Below are 24,610 nucleotides of genomic sequence, written 5' to 3'. Positions count from 1 at the left end.
CCCTTTAAAGTGTTGGTTACTTAAAATGATATAATTCCCTTTCCCGGAAACTTATTAAAGTTGCGAATGTGCTGCTGTGAAATACGTTTTGGGACGCAAATTAATATTTAAAAACTCGAGCTGTTCCGAAAACCATTCCGCCCTAGACTGTTTGAATAACTCAAAATAATAAAAATCCATGGTTTATACCTATACGAAATTTACTTAGGGGTAAATATTAAAAATTAAATCCTCAGAAGATTATGAAACGTTTTTTGTGAAGTAATTTGTACCTTCTACACATATCTACCCAGCATCGAACTCTTTACACTTTCGAAGTGCACCCCAAAAACTGGGAGTAACCTAAACGAACGACATTAAACATAAAATTTTTCAATTACGTGGCATTAGAAATAAATATTAAAAAACATGTGCCTATACTGTGTCTCCTATTTTGGTGTGTAGGTATCTCAGCTGATTTAAAGATAGACACTTGCGGTTTACGCGACCCTTATTTATGACGATATTTCTTTAAAATTTTAACCATATATGCCTCTAGTAATCAAAAACATAGCGCACATAGGTATGGCCTTTGGGGAAGTATTGATCATTTATGGAAAATGCGCTGAAGTGACTCGCCTTAGGGCGAAAACCTTTTTACTTGTTTGTCTTCCGGCAGAGGCAAATTTTCTTGAGGGCAGTCCAATAGTCCTTTTAATGTCGATCCTTATAATTCATTGTCCTTTGGGGCAGATTGACGAGGGAGTTGCTTAGTTTGATGGGCGCAGTTTTCGGGGGATATCGCCAATTTTTAATTAAGAAATGTGACATTAGTCCATGTCAGTAATACAACTCACTACTAGAACCTTTGAAAAAAAATTTAAATGTTCCTGCCTAACTAACCGCACCTTTAAAATTGTCACAACTTCATTTACAAACGCTGTTAAAATTAGAGATAGGTGGCAACTCAAGATTGACATCGATACAAGTGACCTAAAAAAAATAAATCGTTTAGTACTGTCTTTAGTAGTAGAGAATTATGTGAATGGTGGCGCCATTACTATAGACATATCCCAAGGTAAAATTATAAAAAAAGTTTAAGGCTAACTTTATAGATCAGGTATCAATTAGATACAAAACAATAAAACTTAATGTTAGGTCACAATAAAGTTTCCTCGTTTCGCCATTTTAACGCGTTTTCAGTATATTCGCAGAAAGTGTAATTCGACATCTGCCCCCGGAAGTGTTTTGTAAGTTGTAATACAATATTTTACATGTACAGATGTTGGCGGAGGTCGAAGATTAATTTGAAAAATATAGTTTCTTATTGTATTGCGCACGTGAAAGTTCTACTGCGTTTTGTAACAGTTTGACATAATTTACTTATAAAAGTAAAAACGTAACTAACCATCACAAACACAATTTTATCACCATTACCTAATTTTCTACTTTATAACTCGCAGTTATATGGAGACATTTATACAGCATCTTATTTACAAGGTAATTTATTGCATCGATGAAGCCGATTGTTTTTGCAACGATGCAAGGTAAATGAGTTTTCGACGACGGACGTTACCATCCAATTCACGCATATATAACTCGTTAAATTTTCTGGATTATGCAAATCGCCATCAAAATTTGATAGGTCAGGTACATCTACGTTTTTTTTTAGCATAAAAACCACATTTTGAATTGTAAATGGCGACGTAAACGCGGAATGCCCCATTCTAATTGTTTATATTTAGAATATTTTATGCAAACAAACACGTTCACGGAAAGGTAGGGGGCGTTTAATACAAGAAAAGGATATTTAGGAAATAGAAATTTATTTTGGTATTTAAATTAATTGCAGGCCATAAATCGTTCAAGAAGGGAAATTCAAGTTTGTAAAGAAACCCGAATTACGCAACTGTTTCGTTGTCCGTATGGAACACATCCATGAACAACTGCATCTACAGCTTTTTGGCGCGGTAGTAGAAAATTCTACTTCTTTGAAATGGTGAAATTTTCTTCTTGTGATATTTTGCTTGCGCTCAACAATACTCACACTTGGAAAACTGTTGTCCGCATATTCAGCAAGTGAAATAAACAATGTCACAGAGTCTTTTATCAATTTCCCTATGTAATGCCGCGTCAATAAAAATTCAACAGAATCGTCACGATAAAAGAATTTTACTAAAACTCTCCGAAAACCAAGGATAGTACAGAATATTTTGGTCCTTCGCGCCCGAATTTTCTCGAAGTACGCAGGGGTGCCAGTCGCGCCACCAGCAGCACGGTAATCTCCAACGTTAACAATTCAACAAGAAGAAAAGTGAACGACTCAAGGCGCCACAGTCCATCACGAGTTAGTAAATCATGCATATGTAATTTTGCGATAATAAACCAATAACTCTATCAACAAATGGAACGCTTCTGCAGACTTGAAGGTTCTTCATTATCTCCTAAATGGCATGATTTCGATTGCAAACAACATTTTATGACCAGTTACTCCAAAACTTCCAGCGGACGATTGACGATAAGGGGCGAAACCGAGTTTTTCAGGCAGGTGAAATGATCAGAAATTGGGAAAAAATATTTAAAACAGCTTAATTTTTCCGCGGGTGAAATCCCATGGGTTGAAAAGGGTGGAAAGTGGTGTTTTGCAAATTGTGGCAAAACTATTAATTTTAGACGAAAATGTTCAATGTAAAAGTTATAGAGATAAAAAAATGAGAAACTTTTGTATCTACAGTATTTTCACATAACCTCCAATTTTCTTAGAAAAACCGAAAAAACTGTTTTTTTCGTTTTTTATTCCTATTTTTGCGAAAAAAAGTTTTAGGGTTTTTTTTTGAGGAAACAGCTTGTTTTATGATAAAAAAGGGGATAATTTTTTGGGCCCGTAAAGTTGAACCGTTTCCAAGATCTCACGATTTCTGAAAAAAAACCACTTCTTTCTCAAGGGGATGAGAAATCTATTTTTTTTCATCGTACAGAGGTGCGTACAGAGGACGAATCGCAGCTTACGTTCTTCGTTTTATAAGAAATTCAAAGCGCAATAATCCTGTCAAACACAGTGGCCCATTAAAACACATGAGTTGAATGCTGCTCTTTATTATCAGACATGTTTTCTGAAGAAATTAAACAGCTCAAAAATAAAAACATAATGGACAGGTCAAGTAAACTAGCGAAATTAGCACCATACCTCGACGAAGATGGGCTGCTAAGTGCTAAGAGTTGGTGGAAGAACAATCACTCAACACTGTCTTCTGCACGCCGGTACTACTCAAATACTTTTATGTAGCAGAGAGAGATTTTGGATACTCTCAGGGAAAGATCTAACTAGACACTAGACTACACCTTCGTCAAATGCAGGAAATTTAATCCAAATCGCATCGATCATGGGAAAGAGACAACTCTGCTGCAGAGTGGAGTCAGCATTCCCGTTCCGATTGGTAGGCAGCATCGAGTATGCGGGCCCTTTCAAAGAAGAATCGGCGAGGAAGAGGAAGCAAAATATGACCATATTACATTTGCGTGTACATACCTATATGCATGAGCACAAAATGTATACACTTGGAGGCTGTTTCTGATCTGACAACTGATAATTTTCTAGCAAGCCTGCGACCCTTCGCAAGTAGGCGAGGTATGCTAACTCGTATCTATTCAGATAACGGGAGGAAACATCGTTATTCGTATTAATTGGTTTCTACGCCCTCTCGTTAACTTAAAGGTAGATGCGTTTGGAATTTTAACGGCTGTAAATTGTGGATTAAAGGTTTTGATTGGCTAATATTTCACAAGTTGACCAATCGTGTTTCTGAAATCTGACAGTTAAACTAAACTGAAGTCAAAACTGACGTACAACCAGACCTTAGTGGATTGAATTAACCAGTATTTCATTTCGTTAATTTGATTTTACTGTTATTATTACTCTCGTATCTTCTCAATTTAATACGGGGAGGTTTGAGATAGAAATTGAGTGGCGCTCAACCCTATTGGTAAGTGGTAAGTGGGATTCTCACGCTTTTGTTTTATTTCTTAGCCGTGAGCGGCGGGTGTGAGATAAAAGCAGCGCCAACTCTGTCTACTGTTATAGACTTCCATTTGCAACAATTAGAGTTAACTGGTACTTCGCTCACCTATGAAGAATTCCTATAGTTCTCGCTCAAATGGGGACAATTTTGAATTCTAGGTCGCTCACTCCATCCTCTACTAATCCGAACGATCCATAAGCCTTCCCATCCTAGAAGTTATCTACAGTTCCAGATCCAATCGTAGACGGAATTCAAATGAACCGTCTGTCAAGATACCAATATCTTGAGCGCTTACAAGAGTTCTGGCGGCGATGGTGCCGAGACTTCACAATCTTCAAGTTCGGCAACAAAAGGGAACTGGGTTATCTTTTGAAAATGGTGTATTGGTTATAATCGAGGATGATAAGTTGTTAACGTACTAGTTGGACACTGACCAATGGGATGAATAGTGGAAATACATGCTGGAAAGGACAATACTGTGGAAGTGGTTTCCATTAAAGATACTAACGGAGGGAAATAAATGGAAATGGAAGAGAAATGGATTTTACTAGAATCTTCAACACTGTGAACTCTCTGAAAACCAGGATAGTACACCCTTTGTACATTGGAGAGGTTAGCGGTAGTCGAGATTTAGTCCTCCCTCGCTTTAATCAATGGAACGACTTCAGAGCTTTTCGAAATCTCGGCGGTCGTTCTCTTCTCAAATTAATTTCCTTGGTATATTTTCGAATTCAATAAGTAATGTCGGGGTATACAAGCGTCGCCGATAGGAACATTCAATAAAGGCTGGAATGTATGTGAACTATTTTCATTAGAGGTACATGTCTTAAGATCCAATGGTGAAACCCACACGATTTTTCAAGGAAAAAATTTCGATTAGACTAACAATAGCTTATTACATACAATAATCTGATCGATTCGCATTCAAGTTTTAATTTCTTTGCGATAAATTCGTTCCAAACTTAGTCTCGGTTTCTTAAATTGCCACAATTTCATCATGGGAACATGCGAAAGGTTCACGAATTTGCGCCTTGACGCTTCACTTACGCAACTCGATCCGTCGATAAAAGGAACTCATTAACAGCTTACAATCATTTTTAATTAGACTGATTTTGGGCCGCACATTCTAAAATTGGCGAAGAGCTATGGGCTTCTATAAAAGGAAGCCTGAAATGGGCAAACACGAAAGGTCGAATTGCTCAAAGAGGTTCCAGATTTTCTTGGTCGACTCGATAATGATGATCGGGAGCTTAATTACTCCCTTTGTGTATGTTAAACTGCCACGGTTTCGCGATCAAAAGAACTGGTTAACATTTTGTTATATTAGCAACGAGCTAATTGTTACGATGACGTATGTAGTAAGTGTACCGTTTGAGTAATGAGTTAAAAAACAATGCGTTTCGGAAGACGCGCAATCCTCGCCATATGGATATCGACAAAAATACCAGAACACAAGCTGTGAACTGGAAAAACAAATATAGGACGATGCTAAAAGTAAAAGATTCGAGGGAAACGGTTAATCCAAGGAATTTTAATGCAATTTTTAATAATAATGTCGATATTAGTACAATTAAAACAATACAAAATCACGCGAAGAAACGATCTCTCACGCATTCCTTTACGGCAGATCGGAGTACCGCCAAAGGCAAACACGCGCGGGAAGGTTCCCAATTTGGGCAATTGTAGGAGGATATCGACGATTGTATAGGTTGATCGGGTCAAGATGCGATGACAACAATACTTTTATTAAGATCGATTTCACTTTGAAGCATTGGTAGTTCACGATCCATCCTGATAATAGCTCAAAAAAAACACTCTCCGTGCGCGTACTCCCCGACATAAGTGATGTAAGAGCTTTCACTTAACATTTTTAGAAATAAATACACAATTTCCACTTTCCTAGTTTTATAATTAAATTAAAACGGCTCCTCGCGCAATTAATCACGGACGCCCGCACGGATTTGTGGAAAAACTTAATTAATCTCGGCAAACTTCGCATAATTTAAATTGCCTCGTCAAATTCTTTAGAGTTTTACCGATGGTATCCAGAAATTGTGTTTTAGCACCAATTCCACCAAAAACCTATACGGGGCGACCCACAAATTACTAGAAATCTATTCCAAATCCATAATGTCGCGTCAATTTTTAGAAATTTTAAAGCGTCACCTTACGATTTGCGGTGACCTTAAGCGTTAGAAATCGTCCCGCTGTGAAATTATCTAATTTTCGATTAATTATTCTAGCACGACATAATCAAAATGAGATTTTTGTGACGAAAGTGTCACAAAAAAAGGACACGATTTATTACTGCGATCATTTTTGTCAAATTCTCAATTTGTACGAAGACGTCGATCAGCCATATGAACAGTATTTTTTTAAATTTCGATTTTAAACTTCCTATCAGAATGAACTCAAAAATAATGTAAACTAACTCGATTGCTGATCAATGTATTTTTATTAATAAGAAAAAGTGTTTTCCCGAGATAGTTTGGTGTAGTCGATTTTTGGTAAAAAAGGAAGATTGCGTTTTTTTGAGCCCCGAAAAAAAATTGTCTCAGATCGACCCGGAAAAAAAAATTTACTTATAGAATGTGGCCTGTAGAATCCATAATTTCAAACAGTTCCAAGATTGGGCTACTAGTTCAAATGTTACAGCTTACTTCTTAAAAGACTCTTGATGATGGGACATAGTGACGCTTGTAGATCTTCGATGGCATCAAACGGAAAGAAGGCTTATAAGACTCCGATGCCACCTGAAAGACCCAAAGCGGTGCATGGCTAGAGTTACTGCGACTCTTGGTGGTATCAGAGCCCTCTAAGCACAAACCCTTCTAGGGTGCAAACTAAAATCATTCAAGACACCTAGAGATTTCATGTTTAAATTTGAAATTAGTCTTCCTACCTGAAAAGCATTTGATGGCCCTAGAAGAGCAAGTTGGTGTCCATTGATCCCAATGGCAACCAATGTCCCCTTTGTTAGGCACCATCAAAGCTTTTTGAAACCGTCCCTAATCGTCTTACTGCCAAATGAATCCACTTGGAACCGGCAACTTTCTAGCTTAAAGATACAATTTTTTGAAAATTTCGAGTTCAGATCCAGAATTTTCTTTAATTTCGAGTTTAAAGCCGGAATTTTCTTACATTTCAATTTTTAAATTGGAATTGACCTACATTTATAATTTGAAGACGAAATACCGCTAAGAATATTTATTAAAACGTAAAGTTTAAGGAGGGAATTTTCTTTTATTTCATTTTTTAAATCGAAATGATCTTACATTTCTAATTTCAAGTCAAATACTGCTCACTTTTGCGTTTATGGCCGGATTTTTCAATATTCAGAGTTTAAGTTCGAAATTTTCTTAAATTACAATTTTTAAGTCCGAAATGTTTTACATTTCTACTTCAAAGTCAAAATACTTCTAACTTTCGAGTTTCAAAGAAGAATTTTGTAAAAATGTCGAGTTTAAGATCGGATTTGTTTAAATTTAGAGTTCAAGTTCGGAACTTTCTTACGTTTTGATCCAAACATGGCAATTTTCTTACATTCTCGACTCGAGATTCCACTAAACTGTATTTAATTTCCAGTTTCAAGTCGATTTCTGTTAAATTTTGAGTTTAAACACCAAACTATAAATTCTTTCCATCCTTTCTCCTTTAATATTGGTGGTGGTGGTTCCAAATATTTTGTATGATTCCAGAACGAGTAGAATAGCGCAAAGGAATGGATCGTGACAAAGATTTGGTTGGTTACGTCAAGCAAAACAGTGGGGCGCTAAGGAGAGTCATTTATTCTTGGCGCCACTCATTCAACCTTCATGAGAGCGCTATAGGCCCGCTTCTCTTGGAACCATAGGTACCATGTTCCTTCCACTTACATCCCTCATATTCTTTGAAGCACATTCACGGCCGTAGTATTGAAATTTAGTTCCGCTTCAGTTGCCACTCTGTTTTCTGTTCTACAATGCTCTGCTGCCATAGCGAAGAAATTCCAGGTAACAATGGGCATAACTGAGCTACTGAATTTTGAAATTTTAATCCGGTCAATTAAGTGAGTATAATTAACCATAGTTAATTAATTGGGTCTAGTGTCCTTAAAAGTGCAGATCATTAACATGAATTTCTAGACTAGTCCCCCCGTTTTTAGAACGTCAAGGTACCTGATGGTAATTAAATAAAAAAGTGCAGAAGTTACCAAGAGTCTGTCGGCCGGTCGGAATTTTGGACGTCCCCTTTCCGTATTTTGGAAAATTTATCTAAGGTAACAGCACGATCTACGGAGATCTGTCTTTCCGTTTTTGCTTCGTGTAATTTTGGGGATTGGGAAGTTGCGACCGTCCCGTGTACCTTGACCAGGAGCAAGGGTTGCAACCTCCTGGTGGCGCTCGAGATTTCCGTACCGATCCTCGGACCACTACATGCAGGTGGCCGGCGACTACCGTCGTTTCGTCTTTAAGTCAAGTAAACTGCTTCAAACCAATTTCAGAGGAATAACTAAAGGAACAAATTGTATTTTGGAGACGCAAGACCGTCATTCCAACGCAATATCTTACATATTTCTCTGATATTCCTCGCAACTCCATACATCTCCAGATATGCTTTCTTGGCGTAGTTTCGTACGCTTTTTCTAAGAAAGCGATGAAAAGAAGCTCCTTTTTTCCGCCATAGTTCTCCAACATCTGTCTAAGAATATACTTCTGTTCCTCTTCTAGGCATGAAACTGACCTTTAGGTATTCCGACTCACCCTATACTTTTGTATTTCCTAGATATTCCATTTCCCTTTGTAAATAGGCATAAAGTTATCCTTTCAGGCCCACAATATGTACATTCCTTCCACTTTCCATCTTCCACGCCTACTCTGCAACACCATCCGTACCTATCACTTTAAGACTCAAGGCCAGAAATAACGAAGTGGGGCGAAGAAAAGCAAGTGGGGAAAGCCTCCAGAAAATCACATCTCTTCAAAATTTATTCTAATCTTTTCAAAATCTATTGACTCTTTTCAGAATCTCTTCAAAATCTTTCCAAATTCTATTCAAAATCTCTTCATAATCCCCTTTTTAAAAGTATCTTCTGAATCTCTTCAAAATCACTTGAGAATCTCTCTATAATTTCTTCGGAATCTCGTCAGTATCTCTTCAAAATTTCTTTAAAATCACTTTTGGTGCACTTTTTAAGAATTAAAAAAAAATTGTTTGCGATTGGTCGATCCGTCTGTCCGTCCGGACCTACTTCTGCGGTTTTGAACTACTTTTGGGGGAATGGTCCAATGCTGCAATTTTTTGCAATAGGTAGGCTATACCTAGATACTGTTTTTATCTCAGATTTTGCATACGCATGCCTTTAGGGGCGCCAAAAGGAGAAGGGGGGGGGGGGGTAGAAATTGATTTTATCTTTCACGATACTCCAATGAAAGGTCCTCGGAAAGGTCTCAACGAGAGGAGTCAATTTCTACCAATCATAGTCCTCCCCCTCGACGCCTTACCGTGATCTCTTCTAATTTCTTATATTTCAATTTTCAAGAGCGGGTTGTCGGAGGAAAGTACTTACAATGGGCGATTGGGACCTCTGGAAGAAAACAGCTTGTCGGAGGGGAGTACTCACAAAGGCAACCTGAATCGTCTGGACGATACACATCTACTAGTGATGCTAACACTTTCAGTGCAAATATCTGCAGGACGGAGTGTCGGAGGAGGGTACTCACAAGGGATAAAAACTTAATGAGATTTCTCTAAGGTCTTCATTCTTCTTGCATTATATAGCTTAGATTTCGAATGCATGCCCGATGGCCTTTAAATGTTTAGGTATATGTAAAGATCCCCCTCCCCATAATCTACCAATAAGGTAAACATCGATAAATATAGCATGCTATACTACCTTATTATAACCCGACCATTTACTAAGCTACTTCGGTTTTAAAAAATGCGCTTTATCTGCACAAGTATCTCTGAATCTCTTCAAAATCTTTTCAGAATCTCTTCAAAACCATTTAGCAACTGAACGCGCCGGGTGCTAGGTGCTTCTAGAAGCACATTTTACACAAAATTCCAGCGAATCTTATCGCCTTTCTTGTTCACAGCTTTGTATCTTCTTTTCAAAAACTTGTATGCTCTTTTTAGTAGGTACCCTATACATCCCCTTTAAAGCGTTCTTAACCTTTCCAAAGTTTTCTAAACCGTTTTTAGATCATTCTAGGGGTTTTGTAAAACTAACGGAACTCTTTTAGTTCTGATAGAAACCAAGAACGTTTTGGGAGAAGCACTTAAGAAACTCTGGAAAGCATTTGTAGAGATACGTTAAATTTAACACATTTAAAGTCAATATCGAGTTTAGAAAAAAAAAGTTGATCGAAGAAAGGGCAACGGTGCGCCTAACTGTGTTGCCTATAAAAGGCTCCAAGTGGAGTAAGGTGGCGTCTGGAGGTCTCCGTTCCAAGAAATTGAAAATCAAAGGCAGTTAAGCACCACGAAATTTTGACTGTGATCTTCGAATTTCATGTCGAAATTTAGAGTTTAATTGATTTTCGATCTGATACATTCTTTTTTTTCGAGTCTACAGTCAAAAACCTATGTTAAATATTGCTAAATAGGTATTTAAACTGGCGGTTGCAGTTTTTTTTCTATTGAATTGTCATGTCCGATAATTTGTAATTTCCGAAAACGGTTTTTCATTACAATATTTTCATTTTCATTAACATACGCTAGCATTGTGCATTGTGGCCTCGAAGTACTCCACACTTAATTTTCACAAACCGTTGGTTTTAATTAAGCACGCGAATAATTATTCAAGTGAATTGTTAAACGTTGTACTTAATTTACCAGAACAGTTGTTCTGGCAGTGGAAAAACGCACTTAAATAATTTACATATCGAGAAAATCGAGGAGAAAATGAAATGTACCAACCCTACAACTTCAACACTTCGGGGTTAAGTTCGCTCGTTCTTCCACGATTTTTTGAGGGTCAATGGCAGAAGCGTGAAAACTGCATCACTTTCTAAAGAATTATATTCTATTTACTCCAAATGTAAATGGTCATTCAAGTAAGTCAAAGCGTGATTTGAAAGTAACACGATCCGAATGATCCAAATCATCCTGCAATGGAATGTAAGGACGATTTCCGCCGATGGGTTACGGACCATTTTGTAATGCATTTGACAATTTGTCATTGCGGACCTTAGGCGATCAGGACGCCCTTATTACAAATTCAGATCGAGATGTCAAGGTGCTTCCGGCTCGATTAAAAAAACAAAATTGAGATATTGGGACCCCCTGGATTCTCTGATTTATGTGCCTCATTCTGCTTTTGTCATCGCGCATTTTGCTTACATTAACCTTTTATCACTTACAAATTGAGCGGTTACAATATCAAATTTATGCAAATATCACGGAGCAACCTTCGTTATGGCCTGGACGGAGATTAATGGTGGAAATAAAAACGAATGAAGAAATCGTTAACGAGATGAACACGTTAAAAATCACGATTTGTCGTTTTCCGCGCCAAATTTCGACATAAGCCTCTGCAACGAAACGTGCTTCAAACATTACCTGTTGCTATCTTCAATCACGGAAGGAAGGAAGACGAGTTGACCTTACCTGAAACAAGACACAAAATTAAAACGTGTGTTTTCTAAAGGGTCTGAATTTGCAATAGCGGCCACCCAACACGCGTAAATAACAGCTTTGGTGGCCCTTATGTACTGCAAACTAAAGTACCTATTTGGTTTCATGCGTGTGTGTATCTTTGCTGGTGGCGGTGTTCGTTCCGCGTTCTTATGCAATGAAAGATCCATTTCCAGTCGAAATATTCACAAAATGTTTGGTGCCGCCGTTAATCAATCAAAAAAAAAGGTCAATGATAAGTTGCTTGTGTAATTTTAAGATCACTTACATTTCAAAAGAGAACGGCGGATTGCCGATCTGTCATGATCACGAATGAATGAATGAACTATTGTTTTCTCATAATTTACTCCATTTTCATTGCAACATTTATTCAAATTATTTGTTTCTTACATCTTAAGACCTTAAAGACGTAAGGGTAGTTGGTATAAAAACAGAAGGATTGTACCGAGGATTAGAATTTAGAGTATTTTCAAAAAGAATTGGTTTTACTTTTAATAGATTCAGATTCAGAGCAAGGGTGCCAATTTAAACGAGCTGAGGGGTGCTTCAGCCCCTCCAATCCCAACTTCCATACAAAATTTGAGTTTAAAAGATGTTAGCCAGAGACGGTCGAGTTTCCATATAAGGCTAGTAACGAGAGCATTTATTTTGCGATTTTTCCTTTAAATTATGCGGAAGAACATTTCTCAGGAACATTCATCCAAACAAATATTACTTATATTTAGTTAAAGCAAATCAAGCAATATTGGTCTGAGCAATATTAATGCAAGGGAAAATTTATTTACGCCTGTGCCAAGCGGTTTGGACGCTATAGTGATCATGTCTGGTGCTGGGTCAACAAAACCTACCATCTACAACCACCTATGAAAGAATCTCAGCTAGTAATTGCCCTATCCCGTCACTTCTCCAGAGAAGTTAAAAATATTTTAATAGGATCTTCAGGAATAAATACAATAGCAAGGTTCTAGACCAAATTGAAACTGCAAATGCTGAAGAGAACCCTATGGTTAATTCCACTTCAAGGAATCAAGAAGCATATGATAATAGAAGACAGGTGAATTACATTAGAAGAGGATATGACAATGATAGAAGAGAGAGAAGAAGATACGACTCGAACCGAAACCAAGAAGGTGGAGGGGGTCGAATCCAAATATGAATAGAACTCCTGAAGATCACGGAGGAGATGACCAGGAGCTCCACTAGTCTTTCAGAAGTTCCAAAGAAGTAAGGAGTAAATTAATTTAATTTATTACCTTCAAAATTATGAATAGGTAAATTAGAAGAACCCAAGAAATAATAGTAAATCAAATGTAAATTCAAGAAATTAATGAAGTTGTCGCTTAATAATTTAATTCAAGATTTCAACCAAGAAGAAAAATTCAAAATGAAGAGAACGAAAGGATGAAAAGTCAACTAATCAGTTTAGAGAAGGGGTTAGGAGGACCAAAGGAAATGAAAATTTGTAAACAACGAGAAAAAAGGTTACTCTGAGCCCTAGAAGATCTTTTGATAGCACACGAATTTAATTGGAAACTTAAGAAGACACAAGAAAGGCAGAGCAAGAGTATTTCAAGAAATAACAAGAAACGATGGTATTACAAGACGAGAACAAGAAGTGAACATGATTAAAGAAAAGAAACCGAAGTTGAAAGAACAAAAGAACAAGAACATTCAAGAAGAAATTGAATTGGCTCGGTGTTCCAAGTTATTAAATGAAAAAGAATTGGACGAAGACAAAGTAGAAATTGAAGAAATAGAAAAAGTACCGAAGTTGAATGAAGAGATTATTGAAGAATTACTGGAACCAAATTAGTCAGAAAAATAAAAGAAATGAAGAAGTAAAGATACTACAGGATTTATGAAGCAGAAGATCACACGAAAACGATAAGGAGAATGAAAATTATTTACGAAGCCAAAGATGTGAAGAACTCTGTTAAGAATTTCAGAAGGGAGAATTATTATTTGAAGACCCACTTTAGGGGAAAATCCGGACTCTTATCAACTGGAAGTAAAGAAAGAAAAGGAAGAAAACAACACTGTAACAATCTTAAGTGAAATGAACAATGAAGTCAAAAGGCAAAGTGAAGTGTGTATATAGTTATATCTTATAGTTATAGTTATATATAGTTTATTAGTCAAGTTGTAAACAGTTGTTTGATACATGAAGTTTATGAAGACTATTACGAAGGATAAATGAAGACAAATGAAGATAAGAGAAGTGAAATAAAGTGATGTGTATATAATGTGCTTTTTTATCTTTTTATTGATTAGAAAGTTTTAGATTAGATAAGATATTTTTCTAGGAATTTTAGGATTTTACGGGGTAGTTAGTTAAGGTTTTTGACTTTGCCATTTTTCAGGTTCTCGGTTTTTGAATAGGTTAAGTTGTGTGATTAGGCTAGAGCTTATGGATTTCGTGTAGGATTTTCTCGAATTTTTTAGTCATTTTTGAATTTTTTTAGGGAGAGCTCCCGTTTCTTTTATTGTTGTTTTTCAAATCTCATCAAGTTTTCTTCGTTTAAAAAACAGAAGGGGGTACTGTAATGAGAGCATTATTTGATTAAAATTGTTTGCACTTTTTCCTTTGAATTATGCGGAAGAAAGTCTCTGGAACACTCAACCAAACAGATATTACTTATGTTAAGTTCAAGTTTTTATTTTGCCGATTGTAATACCTTTTCGTACATATCACGTCATCTTAAATTTGTGTTGAATTACAAGCTGGAAACAGGTTGTATTAAGTTACGTATGCCACGTTGCAGATTCTACTTTATTGTAAGCTAGTCTGCAGAGACCCTGACTTAATGGATGGAGAGGGGTGGTCTGAAACCCCTCCAAATGTAACTGTCTTAAAAAATTTGAATCCAAAAGACATGATCAGAATTTTCATCAGTTTCGGTAAGATTTTTAAGGGCCTTCCCTCGCAAATCTCTAGACACATTCTTTTCAAAGTTTCTTAAAATCACACATGAAAATTTAGGAAATCTTTTAAAAAATCTTTCAAGCAATTTTACTAGACACTATTTGCAAACCGCAGAGGAATTTTCTTGGGGAATTTCTACTAAACTTCTCACAAACCTCTTCAGAACAATTTTGTAATTTTTTTAATTGACTTTTTTGAAGCGAATTTACTGAAATATTTCGGATTTTGACGTCCTACACACAACATTTGGATTAAGATTCAATCGCCTAATGAAGTTTTAGTTTCTATCGAAGAATGGACTATTTGGGTGAAGGCTCACAAATAAGGATAAAAGAAACACAACGCTATAACGTAAGTCGGAACCCTTCTTTTATCAGATCAGCACAAGCCCATAATGTAGGCGTCTAAGATTCAATGATGTGAAGGAGTGGGCGCTGCGGTTAGTTAAAGAAGCATCTCATGGAAAATTTGAATTTTTTAGAAAGTAAAGATAGATACCCAAAATTTGAGTTGCTGGATTAACTGTTTTATTGGCAGACATTTTCTCTAATTTCCGTTCGGGTATTTTTTTGATATGTATGTGCAACTTGTTTTAATTCTCTGTTCTTCCCAATCTTTTGTGACATACACCTACCCTGTATACAAGGATTAATAAACATAAATTCCGAAAATTGTAGGTCTAAAATGGCTGAGGACATTATAGATTTACAATATTTAATGTGAAGCTACCAACATTAATCTGAAACAATATCCAAAGCGATATATCTAAAAGACATTTTAGAGAAAAACTGCTCAACAAATTTCATCCCCCTGCTCACGGTCAGAAAAGGTAATCCACCTACTCCCAGCAATGGCGCTAAGGGCCGAAAATTTGCTGTGTAAGTCATAAGGGGAGGGTTGCAGTTCTATAAACCTTGTTCTAGGGTAATATATAGAATTACAATTACCTTTTTTCCTAAATTGAGTGTCTCGTGGAACCCTTGCCTTTGTGATATGGAATTTCCGCTAAAATAATTAGGTAATTGGCTCTTAATTGAAAAAGCAGCGTTTTTATTGGACAAAAATAAACGATTGGAATTTTCAAGACTCATAATTTTGCGTTTTGGACTTCAATACCGAACCTTTAATTTAAATGTAATAAAGGCAATGGATCTTAAAAATTCGTTTTTCAAACTTTTAGATTGCAATTTTGAATAGAAAGTCGGAACTTAAGATTGGTCGTCTACACTCGATTCTGTACCTTGGAAATTCCAAATTTCAACTCCATTAAAATTAAAATACGCCCAAAGAAAATTAATAACGTTTCTAACTGGAACTGGGAGCTAAGGTTTTGGGTTTTCGGCCAATTCTTTACTGCAATACCGTGCAAGTCTTTTGTCGTTAGATAATTGGAAGCGCATTGTTACAGCAACTATCTTTCTAAAATCGCATTTCCAATAGTGGAATTATAATCAAGATGAACGCGGATTACGCTGCGTTTATACACAAAAGCATTACCGTTCCGAATTAAAATAGGCGCACGTACAAATTTGGATAAGAGGCCCATAAGTTTGTAATTAATCGGGCTGTGAGGATTAGATTTGTCAAAAAAGGCGCTGAACACGCGGAAGTTATTTAGGTATCAAAACTCTAACGGTGCGCGTTTGTTGCAGATACAACCTTTGAATTGATTAATAAAGTGCAATCATTACGCTAGCGAACGAGATTCGCGACCTTGGCGCAAATTGCATTGAATGTTAGATATATTAATCGCAATTAACAAATGCGGCTTTTATTACGAGGAAACAAAGCGTTTTTCTAACAGTTTTAAATGTCGAGTGGACAATACTGAATATCTCTAAATCTCGCATGCGTCAATATCAATCACGACAAGTGACCTAATTTTTCCATAAAGTCAAGTGGGTGGATTAGTAAATTACATACAAATACCCCTCTGGCGTCAATACCACAACTTACAGTAGAAAATAATGGTGTTGTTGTTATTATGACACAACGATTGGGAAAGTCGCTCATAACCTTGCAGGAATTAGTACCATTGCAAATTTTGCGCTACTTTTAGGACCGCTCGTTGAAAACATAATTAATATTTCGCTATTGTTTTCCTATCAAATAAATTTCGTCCATTCGGCACGGATCGTTCGCGATTATAAAATCATTATACACCTTGTTGATACTGGAAAATTAATTTAAGTTCGATGAAATATGTTTAGATTTCATGCGGTAAGTCGCAAATTGTCAGTCACATTGGAAAAATAGCTCTTCATTTTTGCAATAAAAATTAGAGGTGCCCCATAAAGTTCTAGAGCTCTTGATAAATTTGTTCCGACAATTAAGTTACAAAAAAAAATCAATTTTTAAAGTATAGGGGGCCAACTTTACGCAGCCCCTGCGTCAAAAGTGAACTTTTTTTTAGTTTCCAAAATTATGCCAAACAGCGTTGTTTATATTTTTATAGATATTTAAAAAAAACGCGCAAAATAATAACTATCATAAACCGTTGCAATGGCAAACGGTCACTAAAACCATTCACAAGCACCTGTCCAGCTATAGCTCGAAAATTAAGTACAGGTGCTAACAAAACCTTTAAACGAAATAACTATAATTTTTCTAGGTTGCGCCCAGCCCCCGCCATGACGAAAGTCTCCATATCAACGTTAAAATGTTAATAATTTGAGAAATTCAGCAGCCTCCAAAAGTCCAAAGAATTAACTAAAAACCTTCCTTCCCTTTCCATTTATTTCCGTCCCCCTTTCGTTTACAAAATAATGCGCGGTCTTAGAATAATCTGCACCTGTGTTACACGCCCGTTTTATAAACGACCGATGATCAGGACTGACGATCCGCCCTATGGATCATTTAATAAACGAAATTTTCACATGTTTGCGTAACATCAATTTGCGGTTTCGATATAGATAGGTATACATGTTGACGACTGATACGATACTCGTTTTGTGAAAATTATTAAAATTCGACTGAAAATCGGTAGACCGATCATCAGCACTGATCATTGGTCCTTTGTGAGGTGGGCCCTTATCTTGAAACTAATCAGTTTATGCGCCGATAAAGATTCTTATCGCAAACGACCAGAGATAACTTTTTACAAATGCTACGCAGCTAATTCCAGATGAAAAAACTTAATTTTCGAACACGAAAAATAAAACTAGATTTTCCCCGGCGACTTCGTACTATTGATATGATAAGAGAAACCCAGTGTACAGAATGTAAATGTAAATACATCGGCACAGTATGACGCAAATGAATTGGCGTATGTATCGATCGGTGCGTGAAATGTCAGAGTGCGACACCTACGAAAAGGAAGCTTTTAAAAATATCCGATACTCCGATCGGGCCCAATTGTGAATCTAAACCATCCGGGGACACACAGAGACACGTTAAAAAAATTTCATCAAAATCGTTCAGCCGTTTAGAAAGAGTTCGGTCACAAACACCCGTGCAGATGTTTCAAAACCATTAAAATGGATAACTAAATTAGAACTTTTAGAATTTGCTGTTATATGATGTAATAACATACAGGGTGTTCCATATAAAAAAAGTCACATTTTTGTTACTATCTGAAAAATGCGATGTTGTTTTGTTTGCCTAATTTAAAACAGACTGTATATTCAAATAATATGATCAGATTTGCGTTTAACCTAAAAATTAACGACCACATTTACGCTTTAAAAATTGAAATGCACATACAGGGCGGCCCATCATTATTGCAGGTGCCGAAGTAGTTTACACAACAATATTTTAGTGTTAAATACAAAACTTCATTATAAAACTTTTCAGTATCTTTCAAGCGCTTTGACGGTTTATACAAAATTTTAAAATCTTATTAAAAATACCAAATACACCTCCAAAGACAACGGTTAAAACAAGGCTTTATTTATGTAAATTGTATTTTTCAAACCTAAAGCCCCATTAGAGATTTTTAGAACCCTTAAGAACGCCCTATTTATAAAAGATTAAGCTAAAAATGTATCTAAAAATTTTCCTTGAATATGAAATATATTAAATTTGCTCTAAACTTTTTGATTGTATGGTAAAGTTTAAGAACTATTGAGGGACCAAAACTCTAACATCACTCGGAACAAAAAAAGAAACCAAAAGCTCTAACGAGAAACGGTCATGAATATTCTTTTCGCACTTGAAATACAAAAAATCTTGTTAATTTTTGGTGACTGGTCAGAACTCTTGCCATAGTTGCTGTTTCGTCTAGTTATGGCAGGCCCCTCAATAGTTCTAAAACTTTCCGTAGTGGAGTAACAAAAAATTAAGCAGCTTTTTCGTATTTCAAGGGCCAAATGAAGATATTTCGGACTATTCTGATTGGGATTTCGGATAGCCCCTCCAGAGTTCTGAAAGTCTCTTTAATAAGGTTCTGATAAGAAAACTATGAAGGGTTTTTATTTTTGGTATCAGCTATAAACTTCTCGTAATGGAGCTTTTCCATACCAAAAGAATATTCTTGTCCATTTTCAGTAAAATAGTTAGTACTGGTTAGGGTTACCGCGAGGTGGCCCTTTTCAGAAGTTCTGGAATCTGGACAGTCTCTCAACAGTTCTAAAACTTTCTCTAGTGAAGTTTTGTGGTGAAATTAAGAGCATTTTCTTTGTATTTCAGTTCTCTAGTTTCAGAACAATTTATGAAGGCCTTAGCATTGATTTTTCGCAGAACAGTTTTAACAAATTATCAGGAATTTTATTGATGATCTTTTCATAACTCTAAAAAAGTTAATTTTTGATGCGTTAAGTTACCTATTCATAGTTGCAAAATTGTTTTTTTTATGATTTAATTGTCGCAAGTCATTCTAAAGTACGTTATAGGGGGCTTCCAGAACTCTAATTTTATAAATATCGAGTCACATATAAGCAGGAGCATCTCGATCCATAACATGAAACTGAATATTATTTTGAGGTTTATAGGCATTCCTCGTAAAATTTGGAATGCAATAACGTAATAATTACATACGCGATGAAAAAAATTTACAGCTATAAAGAAAGTTTTGACCTGATTATTAAATGTGTAGTAATTATTGTGGTTTCAAATGAGTCGTGATATAATTACGCTTCAAACCGCAAGAGCCGAAGATGTTTTTCAATGAAAAGCAAAAGTAACCGTATAAGAGAGCAACGGAATTTTTCTCGGTTTCGTGGTGGCGTAAAACATAATTTTATGGCACTCGTTTATACGCTTTAATTTCAAAACGTTAATCCAGTTGGGGGAAGATTACAACCGCGATCTGCATAAATTACCTTCAGACCTCAGTTATTAAATGTACATGTACGTTGTTATTGTAATAATGATGCATAACCGTCTATGTAACTTTGTTGATAAATGTAAGATATTATTTAATTGGGTTATACGTTCTTCTTTGTACTACATCTATAAATAACATGCATAGATGAAGTTTACCCATAACCGTTTTAGCTTTCACGTTTTGTAAGTTTGGGCAGTGCTGAATATTTTTGATAGGTAGTTTTAATTAGTTTGGAAACGTATAAAAGGGCAAGCAATTTGCTGTAGATCACCAGAAAATATGCATATGGTTGATGAATAAAAAAAATGGAGAAATTCGTGATTCAATATTTACAAAACTCATGAAATCTAGCATACCGTGTGCTCCCAGGATGTGCGATGTCCGTTATGCGGCTTCTAGTGTTAAATCTGTAGATAACCGCTCTTAAAAAACGCCACTAATACGCATAATTTGCGCAATGCTTGTTTAAAAATATTTTTTTTTTAATTTTAACCAAAGATTCTTCTAGCAAAAGCAGACATATCGCATATTTTAAGCTTTATGCGTGCACATGCGCAAACTCCGCAATCCTAAGTTTCTTATTCATACTAAGGACTGATCAATGCGCTAAAGTTACTCGCCTTTTTTTTCATATTTTGTTATTGCTGTCCACGCACAGTCCTTTCAGTTTCATCCTACTATCGTCATACCGAATGTATCCATCGACTTAAAAATCCCACACGAAAATTGTAGACATACCATTCAAATAAAATTGAGGTTATAATTACGTCGAATTTCATTAGTATAGTCATAAATTCTAGTCAACCCAACAATTTCGCTACAGCGTGTCATTACCATTATATAACATTTATAATGCATGACACATTGTCTTGAAACGGGATGGGTTTAACTATATTCTGCTGCTAATTTTACACCCTATACAAAATAGTGTAAGTTCTTTGGAATCCGCTACTTACTTTTTTGATAGATTTTGAATTTCGCTGCCAATTTTTTCTGGGATTTTTGGTTTTCGTTTTTCTTCTATAATTTTTTGCTTTCAATTTCGAGTTTCGGCCAAGGTACAATATACCAAGTTTTTTTCTGTGTAATTACATCCTACCGACGACGTGAAAAAGTTACTAATGGTATTATTGGTCGATTAATAAATGCCTCCTCGAATTGAAATGCAAATGAGTAAATAAGAAGACAGTTTCGAGTCTTAAACAAATACACGTCTAGAGCAAACAGAGCATAATTGGTAATATTTGAATACCACCTACGACGAATTATATTCGTAATTTATGATGATAGCCTTTCATTCCCATTTTTTTCCAATTAGGACACAAATACAGAATCAAATATAAGACATAACTGTTCTCTAATAGTAATCGTTAACTAGTAATTTGCCAATTATTTTCAATAAGACAATAATCGCAAATTATGTAACACTTTCGTCATACGAAATGAAGCAGCCATTTGAATGCCGCAATGATTATTGTTCATAAAATAATTATTCCGAGCAACTTGTAATAAAGGGAATCATTGCGCAAGCACGTACCGGTAATATAATGGTAATGGATATTTTACGGTGGCCGTAATAAAGTCGCCTTATCCACACATGAGAAGAAAAATCAACACGGAAATTATCCAGTAAATGGTAAATTTAATCAAAGTCGATTGTTAGGTTTTCCGATTTCGCAAGATTAAGTGGTGGAGCAGATAGCATCGCGCCTTGATTTGGGTATTATCGTGACGAAATGAAGGCAAACTTTCAAATTGATGTTGGACGGAAAATATGTACATTGCACGACATGACTCATAGATATTGTCACCATAATTTACTTTCAAACCTGAAATATAACAGAATACCAACATCATGGCGTCATTTCAGCTTTAATCACAGTTAACAATCTCGTCTTCATTCAAATTCGTCGCTTAGCGTACAAACAGTGCCATTACTCCGACATTTATTTCAATTTGTTTGTTTACGTGGGAAAGTGGAGAATAATTAGGGTTCTGCTCGCCGAGCTTATGCAACTTTTTTTTTTAAAAAACGCTCTTACTTTTTCAAATTGGTAACAATACCACTCCTACCCATAATGCTGGGATTTACGTTACATGTGCGAATTCACCTACGCCTCGCGTCACGGAAAATTACTTTCTCGACTGAGATTTGTACCGTTATCCGCGATTTAAAATTAAATATCAATTTACCGAAGAGCCTCGCTTAATTTCGTATTGGTAATTTCAATGTAACAAATCATTGAGGGCAATGATTGCTTCGAGTGCTGGGATATGTTTAAAGTAGCAAGACAAAAGTCATTTAAGTACCGTTTTCTTATTAGTCCATAAATTTATAGCTACAGGCTCCTCGCGCTGTATTTATTTATTCATTTCTCACTCTATCAATTATTCGAGATTATGTTCGTTCCAGAAAAAATTACCTTGATCTCGTGAGGAATACGTTCCTTGGAGTACGTATTAGTTTCCAAAACAGAAAATCTCATGGCCGACCATAAAAACTGCCCTTAATAGGTGGCTCATCTTGGGGAGAAGAACCAATTTAAAAATGGCAAAAGTGGCAGGGTAGATTCATGCGTTTTGGAAAAGCAGTACCAGAAACAGTACTGTTGAGCCTTCCACCTCCCCATTTCTTATAATCCTTACTTATTACACCCTCTGTACTGCAAATAAGAATCTATGTATACGATGTGGTATTTTTAGGGGATTTGGGTAGAGCGCTAGGAAATAAAAAGTTAGCGACCAAATTATTTGGGAACTTCCTCAGAATTTCCTCTTATTTCCTAATATTTTTCTACAATTTAGTCATTCCTTTGAAATTTCCTCCGATTTCCCCAAAATTTCCTCATATTTCCCCAGAAGTTCCTCTAATTTTGTCAATTTTCTATTTCCTAGCTATTTCCTATATGAAGGATAAGAATTTCGCTCGTGATCAACCCCTTAGTGCAATCGTCTTTTGTTATTAACTTAAACCGAAATGTTAACGCAAGTTCTTTCTTGTGTACAATAACATACTCACACAAATGGGTTTGTTTTCGATCACGCCAACTGCAGATTAAGCACCAGCAGTGCCACGAATAGCCGATAAAGAACGATGGTTCTTTTTATTTTCGGGGTACAAAACTGACACGTTGAAATTAGAGATTCCCCTGTCTTAGTTCGTCCATCTGTAGGCGTTTTGATTTTCGGCTCTGAAAACCCAATTTTCTCCGAAAAATCTTTTTTGCTCGAATTTTAAAAATGAAAGTGCGATTTTCACGGTTGAAATAATTCCATCGCTCAAAATGCGAAGCAATTACACATCTCTTTTATGGACCTATACTGGTCGCCTCGACTGCTGTATCGCGAATTCCATTAATTTGTTCTCTCTGACTAATCTCCATAATTATGTGCTAATTAGTACTGCCTCTTTTGTATATGACGTGTGTTATTACTTCCTCTATATTTTCCCAAGAAGAAATCTTATGGAAACCTCCCGAAAGGAATGAGAATATATGATATAAAAGACAGACATCTCGGATCGAAACCACTATATTGTAACGAAGCAGCCATTTTGCGCTGTGAGATCTACCAGCTTTGATGACCACTCGGTACATGAACGCACGATCTAGATTTGGGCGCTTCGTTATTATGAAACCGTAGCCCGCCTCATAGGGAAGCAAATTGAGATTAATATATTAGGATTTCAGCTCCATTAATAAGGTATTAGCCGATTTCAGTTTCCTACGTTATATTAAAACGAGCATTAATGATGCAAGATCGTGCAGTTTATTTCATTATCGCATCCCTTTTTGAGATTTACCCGAAATTCTAGGTAACAATGGGCTACTGAATTTGGAAATTTTAATCCGACAAATTAAGTGAGTATAATTAACCGTAGTTAATTAGGTATGATACAGCAAAAGTTATCCGAGTGAGTCGTGAATGGTCTCATTAGAAGCGCGCTTAATTGAGCAAAATTTTAAGAACAATTGCCGAGTTTTATGTATATCGCAGGCCATACAATTAAATGAAGAAGTTTTAATTTTTGGATATAATTCCGCTTTTAGATTCTACGCTTGTGACTGACCACTGTGTACTGGTGGCGCTTGAGTTACCAATGTTTAAATCACTCTACCCTTAAATGTCCTAAAAATTCTAACTTTGCAACGAAATTTCGAAGAAGTTTAAATGCAAATTTACAGCTGCCGTTACAAAGTCCACCAGAAATCTTTAGTGGATGTCTTTGGTGTTGCTTTCAAATGCAGTTGGAACCGATGCTTTTCTATCAACTTAATCCCCATGCACATTTATAAAATTTCCATGCTCCAATCCGAATTCGGACAGGGAACTCCTCGCCATAGTCGAGCATCTAACCCCATAGGGCAAACCTGCCGCCAAACCAAGGTACATTCTCCTGAGGAAGTTTCTGAGTGAATAAGGAATGCTATTACAAAACACCCACTCGCCCCTCGCCTGGGTAATGTGAGTTATACTTCCCGTAGTACGTGGGTTGCTATGGAAACTGATTTTTACGCCATTCGAATTGTGCTCACACGACTGTAGTTTACCCTGAGATTCACATATCCACATCCACAATGCCAGCTATTAATTGGTGACGACCAATTTTGAATGGAAGGATAAGGATAATTGCAGCACATGTACTACATGATGTAAAGTTATCTTACGAACGGTCAGACAAAAACTGTGCCACACAGTAAAAAAAAATGAATCCAAATTGAGAACCTAAAGGATTTCTAATGTTACAAAACCGGTGGAAATACGCTAGGCATGCATTCCAAACTGAAGTAATAAATCCATTGGCAAACT

General features: G+C 36.2%; 1 protein-coding gene across 5 annotated transcripts in view; it reads right to left on the bottom strand.

The window, feature by feature from the left end:
• LOC116170169 (protein Shroom) overlaps window positions 1–24,610 on the bottom strand; it is a 187,386-nt gene that overhangs the window by 63,994 nt on the left and 98,782 nt on the right. Inside the window, exon 1 of one of the 5 annotated variants that reach the window (XM_031486391.1) lies at window positions 11,541–11,588. The exons of the other annotated variants lie outside the window; for them this stretch is intronic. The gene's annotated coding sequence lies outside the window, so the exon portion shown is untranslated. Of the gene's footprint in view, window positions 1–11,540; window positions 11,589–24,610 lie in introns of those variants that run through there. 5 annotated transcript variants of the gene reach the window in all.

The sequence above is a fragment of the Photinus pyralis genome, unplaced genomic scaffold, assembly GCF_008802855.1.
Source record: "Photinus pyralis isolate 1611_PpyrPB1 unplaced genomic scaffold, Ppyr1.3 Ppyr1.4_LG5, whole genome shotgun sequence".
NCBI classification, from domain to species: domain Eukaryota; kingdom Metazoa; phylum Arthropoda; class Insecta; order Coleoptera; family Lampyridae; genus Photinus; species Photinus pyralis.
This window is presented reverse-complemented; position numbering and strand designations above follow the sequence as displayed.